Source organism: Rhea americana, unplaced genomic scaffold (assembly GCF_003343005.1).
Source record: "Rhea americana isolate MKP2758 unplaced genomic scaffold, rheAme1 scaffold_184, whole genome shotgun sequence".
Lineage (NCBI taxonomy): Eukaryota > Metazoa > Chordata > Aves > Rheiformes > Rheidae > Rhea > Rhea americana.
In genome coordinates, this window is record NW_028185972.1 from 689,526 (window position 1) to 696,649 (window position 7,124).

Genomic DNA, 7,124 nt, shown 5'->3' on the forward strand with positions numbered 1-7,124 from the left:
CTCACTGCTGTGATTTCCCTGGATTTGTTCATGTAGCTTCCTTGAATGTAACGTGATTCAAGACTTCATACTGTGGATAAAATACTCTGCCAATGCCAGATGACTTAAGCTGTTTTTACTTTTCTGTAGGCAGATTCAAGGGACTTTGCTTTACGCATGTTGCAGATTTTCACCTGGCCATGTGCCTCTGTCACACAGCACAGCACTAATCATTGCTGTCTGGAGCTATTCCAGCAACTGCTTTCTTGGTGGGATCTTTGGCCAGAAAGTAGGTACAGAACCACCTCTAGAGACTCATTTTGGGTACAGTGGCTGGGATCAAATTTTCTCTGACACATTTCCTCCTGTGAGCCACAGCTCATTTTTCACTGGATGTTTTCAGGTTGTACATGGAAATCCTTGAGACTGTCTAGTCTGAGACCTTTTTGAAGGACCAAGCAGTTGCCAGGAGATTAATGAAGGTGGCAACCTTCTCGTGTGGTGGCCACAGAAAGACCCTTTCCTGAAGCAGTCAGCAAAGCAAAACAGGAACAGGGGCTCAGCCTGCTAGYTGGATCAGCACTATCAAGGCATATTGATCCTGGAGCATGAGATACTGGAGAGAGGGATGAAACAAGTACAACTGGCCGACTGCAAGCACCAGTGGACAGACATCAGAAGAATCTATTCAGAATTAAGCGACTGCTGGTATTCTGCTGGTATTAGACAATTACCTTACCTTAACTCATAAATGCAAATTAATGCCTGAATAATTCTGTAGATATTTTGCTCAGCCCTATGCAGACTGTAGAAATCTGTGAGGAGCTTTTATTGACTACTGAACAGCAGCTAGACCTGGACATGTCTTGACAGAGCAAAAAGAATGATTAGAAACAAGTATTAAACAGAAGAAATCAGCACACTAAAAACTACTACTCCAAAAAATGATATTCTTCTAGACACCTTTCTTCCATTTCTGAAATGGCAGGAGAATTGTCACAGATTGCCCGATGTGATTTTTCCTTCGGGGTAAGACATTAAATTTCACTAATCTCTTTGTGAACCAAAAGACTTTAACTTGGGGAAAAATCCCAGCAAGTCATCCAAACTTGATCCAGTGAGGACATCACGAGGAAGAGAACTGTTTTTTTTCTTGGTGGTTTGCTAGTGTTTAATCACCCTTTACTGTTTAACAAGTCAAGTCTAATTTTTAGATTGAATCCATCTTGTTTAAGTTTCCAGCCACCAATTTTAGTTCTCTCTTTCACTGGACTAAAATGACTTCCAGATACCAAGAGAGCACTATGTAATTCAYGTATCTCATTTTTTGTTTTTACTGTTTTTAAATTAAAAAGCTTAAACAACTTTTAAGCCTCTGAATCCTTTTATGATTTTTTGTGCCCTCTTTAGTTTTCAATATATTACAAAATGTGGACACTAGAGCTGATACAGAGAAAAACTTACCTTATTTTTACTAGCTGCTCCACCATTAGCATCCTAAATAGCACTAGCTCCTAATTGTGTACCAGAGYGTCTTTTTGAGGAGTCTTAAAATTGCATCCCTTTAAACTTTTCTAAGGTCCCTGCTTTTCATGATTTAGTGATCTCTTCCAGTTAAATTTTTTTGCATTCATTAATCACAGATACATAATGTTGCATTTAGACATATTAAGTTGAATGGTTCAGTTTACAGAATAATCTGTGTGACTGTTCTGCATTACTGCCCCTTCCCTTCCCTTTCCTTCCCTTCCCTTCCCTTCCCCTTTCCCTTCCCCTTTCCCTTTCCCTTTCCCTTTCCCTTCCTTCCATTGTTACTACTTTCCTTTTCCAGCAATCTTTGTGACAGCAACAAATATAAGCATCAGCAATACTGTAATTACTTCTACAGCATGGATGAAAGTGTTGGGCTAGATACCATAACTAAGGCCTCTTAACTAAGACCTCTAAGAACAGTCTATTTGATTATTTTTGTAATGAAACGCATTTCTTTGGATCTATCAGCTCATCAGTTTTTAAGTCATTTGACCCATTACATTGAAACTCTGTGAGACTAATTTGTTTAGTATCAACTCTACTGAATCTACACAATTTGGTGCTCAGGCTTCTCATCTACTCAAGTAATAAAACTAGATGYGTTTGCTAAGATCTCTGCTCCTTAAACCACATTTATTGGTGTTAGTTATATTCTCATCTTTTTATTCTGTAACAAATAAATTTCATATCTTCATTATTTTTGTCAGGACAGACGTCAAGATTATTGGTCCCTAGCCCATCCTGCTCAGCCATTCGGAAACTGGCCTTGATATTAGTCTTTCTTKAAGTGTTAAGGCCTTTTGAGATTTACATTTATCAACACAAAGGGATTGGCCACCTTTTCTGCTGAAAAAGGAAGCTGTGAGGATATTTCCAGGAAGGTACCACGCTGCATTTGTCCTGTATTTCTACTTTTCACTGTGCACCTTCTACTGATTACTGTCAGAAACAGCTTATGAGGCAGAATAGACTTTTGGTCTAACAGCTGCTCTTTTATGTTCATTCTTAAGACTCCAGGATTATGTAGACCTGCTGACTAATTAATGTAATGATTGTTTATCCCTCATACTTCTGTACTTTAGGATATGTATGTACCAGGATGCCTTTGTCAGTGTAACTATCCCAAATAAACTACACACAACAAACACTTAACACAGTTGTAGCTCATGCTGCAAAACAGTGCTTTGCTTGGCATTACTTACTCCATCCCTTTTTTTTTTTTCCCCGAGTAAAGCAAGTTAATTCTAATAAAGGAACTAACCTGGCTGGCAAACCCATCCCAACAGAAGTTCATAACGTAAACCTAGCAGTCACTTGTAGACTGAAAACTGCTTTATCTAATCTTTGTGAGCTACAAGCACAATTTGCTATTTTCCCCACTAGGAAAACAGAAGCACTTATTCTTCTATTCCTTTTATATCTAGTGATGGAGCCTTTGCAAAAACCTAACAATGAGCTAAAAAAGCTCTTTGTCCTCCACTCTCCTGGTCAGGGCAGTTTAGTGGTGATACATGCAGTACAAAAATGCAAAGCATGGATACTAAATACTTGGGGGGCTGGGGTTTTTGAAATCTCCATTTGTTTAAAATGTATGTAGTCTTTGATGTGTATCACGGATTGCTTGGATGAAATTAGTTCCTTTACTCCATTTTGCCTGAATATCACAACTAATGACTTATCAGATAGTAAGTAGGCACTCAGTTTTTTAGCCGCAAAATTGTATGTGATTTTTTGTATTTAACTATACCATACTGTTATTTCTTATGTAGTTAGTTTCAAAGGTGGACTAAAGCCAGCTAAAAATGAAAAGATGGTTTTCCCAACTTTTCCTTTCACTAAGTCAGCAGCTACTACAATTACAAAGTAAACCTTTTTAATGCTGCTGAGAGCAATTTTGTTAATCTTCCTTATTCATTCCTTTTTAATCAGATAATTCCAGTAACCACTGGAGCATGTGCTCCAATACTAATATCAATGTTCCCCTATTAATAAGTAAAAACCAAAAAGTCATGGAAAGTTTTAGGTCTCTGGATAAGAAGAAAGCATCTCCTTTTAATAAGAGTTTCAAGTAGAAACTGGAAGACTGAAAAAGGATTTGTAGAAATTCTATAAAAATGTATTTTCAAAACCCCACTTCCTTGCCTCTGTGGCTCCCCATTTCCCTCCCTCCCTGTGACTGAACAGAAAAAAACTTGGACATATCACTTCAATGGGCTCAGAATATTCTTACTGTAAAATGAAGTAACCTTGATTTAACTCTAAATGATCACTCATCAGTAGTTGACGGGTTTGTCCAGGTGGAAAAATTGCTAGTGTAAAAGGAAACATGATAAACTAATTAATAAATAAATAATTTGATTTTGTTGTAGATCAAGAAGCAAACAAGTTTTTTGCGTAAAGGATTACAAATCAGTCAACAAAATGCTGATGACCCTCACCTTGGCATCTCATTTCTCTAACCTAGGGCTGCTAGCAATGCAGGAGATAGGGCTTCAGAAATTTCGCAGTGTTACTCAGGACAGCTGTACTTGCTAAGCATCTTAGAGAAGAGAAAGGGGTCTAAATAAGAGACATGATAAACAGGAAGGCACTGTGACCAAAAAAGACTTTCTACTAATTAATGATTTGTTCACATGTAAATTATCAGTAAGATGGAGGAGACCATTACCAGCCATACTGACTTACAGTCAGACCAACCTTTTCATGACCTGAAGGACAGGCTGAACTGATACTACACTGACTCTTTTTTTAAGAAAAGCGCTATAACTTGATCTCATTGTAATAGTTAATGTAACGATTAAGTCACCAAGTAAGAAATTACCAGCGCATTCTTTCAGAACTAATTCAGTGACTGCCAAGTATGAATAGAATTTAAGAGGACATCAGAACAAAAACCACAGACTTTCAGTCACTTTTATGGGGGCAGAGCAAATCAGATATATCATTTTACTACTGAATACTAGACACTAAAATACACTCTAGTAAAAAATACCTTAAAGAAGCACAGGATGACACAGGTGGTAAGATTAGAGTCAGAAGTTCTGTTCATGGAATTTGGAGAACCATCAATACCAGCTACACACTGGCTCTGCACATTGCATCTGAGGGAACCTGATCTCATTAAGGTCAGGAATCCCATTGTTTACAATGTATTTTTACCACTGCTTACTTAATTTCAGAAAGTGCAAGTTACAAAAAACATTTGTGCAAGTAAACCTAAGTTTTTACAAATTGAAATAAGCCTACTTATTGCATCTGTAGTTTTCAAGCACGTTCTGCTCTTGGACTCCTCCATTAACTGTAAGGACAGAAATAGCTATGAATGCCAACTGTAAACTTGGCTTCCTTTCTGGCAGGTCAACAGACAACAGCTACCATCTTTCTCATCCTACCAGGATGTTTGTGGCTTATTGGTTGCCAACAGAAGCCCTAGTGGCTAGGAATAATATTTGGGTGACAGCTATATCAGGATGAAGTATCTCTCAAAAGCTCCAAAGCTGCTGGTATCTGGCTCCATAATGGTAAGGAACAGGGGGAAAAAGGTGAAGTAGGTACTTGCAGACAGGGTGAATGACCAACCAGATTAGAAGATATGATCCAGATTTCACAGAATGTCTAGCCATAAGCTTTTCCATGGTACCACAGCTTTACTGATCTCTCTCCCTGCAATGACCTAAACATTTGGATATGCTCAATCTTTGAGGACAATATACTCTGCACACAGGCCATTCCTTATATGAATGACAGTTCAATTTAAATGCTCATTGAACCAAACTCCTTACACTTGAAACAGCAGAAAAGGAAGATAACCCTGCTCTTCATCAGCATTTTCCTTGCACTTCCCCCCCCCAAAAAAAATGGCTTAAAAATCATTAATTGTTGAGGTTGGAAACCTCTCTGGAGGTCATCTAGTCCAACCACCTTGGTGAAAGCAGGGTCACCTAGAGCAGGTTGCTCAGGGTTGGAGCCAGKTGGATTTTGAGCGTCTCCAAGGATGGAGACTCCACAACCTCTCCAGGCAGCCAGTTCTGTTTGACCACCCTCACAGTAATCATTCTTTCTTAGGTTTTAATGAAAATTCCTGTAGTTCAGTTTGTGTCCACTGCCTCCTGTCCTTGTCACTGGGCTCCACTGAGAAGTGTCTCGCTCCATCCTCTTTACTCCCCCTGCCCAGTATTTATACACAATTATGAGATTCTCTCCAATTTTTTTCTTCTCCAGGCTGAACAATCCCAGCTTCCTCAGCTTCTCCTCACATGACAGATGCTCCAATCCCTCAATTACTTTAGTGGCCCAGCTTCTAAGAAAGTATATTATTAAAAATGTCTAATAGAGATATGTTCCAACATACCAAGGACGTTACTGATAGCTAACTAAAAACAGAACAAACAGTTTGAACATTTTTTACTTTTCTCTGTCAGATCTACCATGTTGTTATGGATCTATGATCATCCTTCTCTGGTCCTCTTGTGTCCTAATAGAAATACTTTGCATTAACATCACATATATGATCAAGCTAAGAGTCTTTTAAGGTAAATATTTTAGGAAGTTGTCCTGCAAAACAAGACACAAGGCTGATTCTACAGAAGCAAAATTATGCCCTTCATAGAATTAGTTAAAAATAATTAATCTTACGAAGTGTTATGGTTCCACTTCTGGTCTCAGTATCATGACTGTAATTTGCACAGCTCAGAGTATATGTTTACCATATGCTACACTGAAATGAAGTATTTCACAGTCATGATGCAAGTTACTTTTTAAGCATGTGTGTTAAGATGAGAAATACTAATGTGTAAAATTAAAGTTGAGTCAAAGCTGAATCCAAAGGCTTATTCCCAACATAAAAACTATCTGTACATTGTTTGTGGCAATCTAGGTAAATAACACTTGCATCATTTGGTAAGTGCAACAGCCAGTTTCCCTCCAGCTTATTTAACTGGTACGAATAGCACACAAAGTACTCTCCTCAAGCCCTGACCCCCAACTGCATAGGAACCCCAACTGGCTTGAACATACCTACTCCTCCATGCAGTTATGCAGGTACATAATTTTTTTTGATGCCTCAAACACTTTAAGTTGCTCTTCCATGTGCCAACACTGATTTTTCTAAAATAGAAGAAAATAATAAGAAAACACATACGCAAGAACAGCACAAATTTCTGATGAACTTTTAGGACGAACATCTGGAAACAAGGCTAGCCTGGGCCTCGGTTTGGACAGCATGTCCCCGCCGAGCCCCGCAGGGCCGGCGACGGGCGCTTCCCGCTCCCCGGGCTCAGCGCTCCCCGCCGCGGCCATGGCGGCGCTTACATAAGGGCCCGCGGCCCTCCGGGAAGCGTCACGTGCGCGGGAGCCGCTTCCCGCACCCAGAACTGGGGCTCCGGCTTCGCCTGCCGCCACCGCCCACCGCCGCTGCCTTATTAATTATTGTTGTTAATAATAATTTTGGATTTTTAACCGCGGCCTGTGCCGGGGCCCGACGTGATCCAAGGCCGCGCACCCCCCCCACACACACACCACGCCCGGGCCCAACACCACTTAATATCCGCGTTGCCAAACACACACACAAAGTTTAAAAAAAGAGAGAGAAAAGCGACGGGGGCAGCGCGGGG

The 7,124-nt window shown here is 39.9% G+C and overlaps 1 long non-coding RNA gene across 3 annotated transcripts; it reads right to left on the minus strand.

Annotated features, from left to right (window-relative positions):
• Positions 1–3,717: 3,717 nt before the first annotated feature.
• On the minus strand, positions 3,718–7,095 carry LOC146597451 (uncharacterized). 3 transcript variants are annotated; one of them, XR_014895501.1, is made up of 4 exons: positions 7,030–7,095; positions 6,529–6,618; positions 3,951–4,051; positions 3,718–3,821 (listed from the first exon to the last, which is right to left on the minus strand). It is a non-coding gene; the product is annotated as an uncharacterized LOC146597451 (long non-coding RNA). The 3 variants fall into 3 exon arrangements; XR_014895502.1 differs by lacking the exon at positions 7,030–7,095 and having other exon boundaries at positions 3,951–4,071; positions 6,529–7,020; XR_014895500.1 differs by lacking the exon at positions 7,030–7,095 and having other exon boundaries at positions 6,529–7,016.
• Between the last annotated feature and the right edge of the window lie 29 nt (positions 7,096–7,124).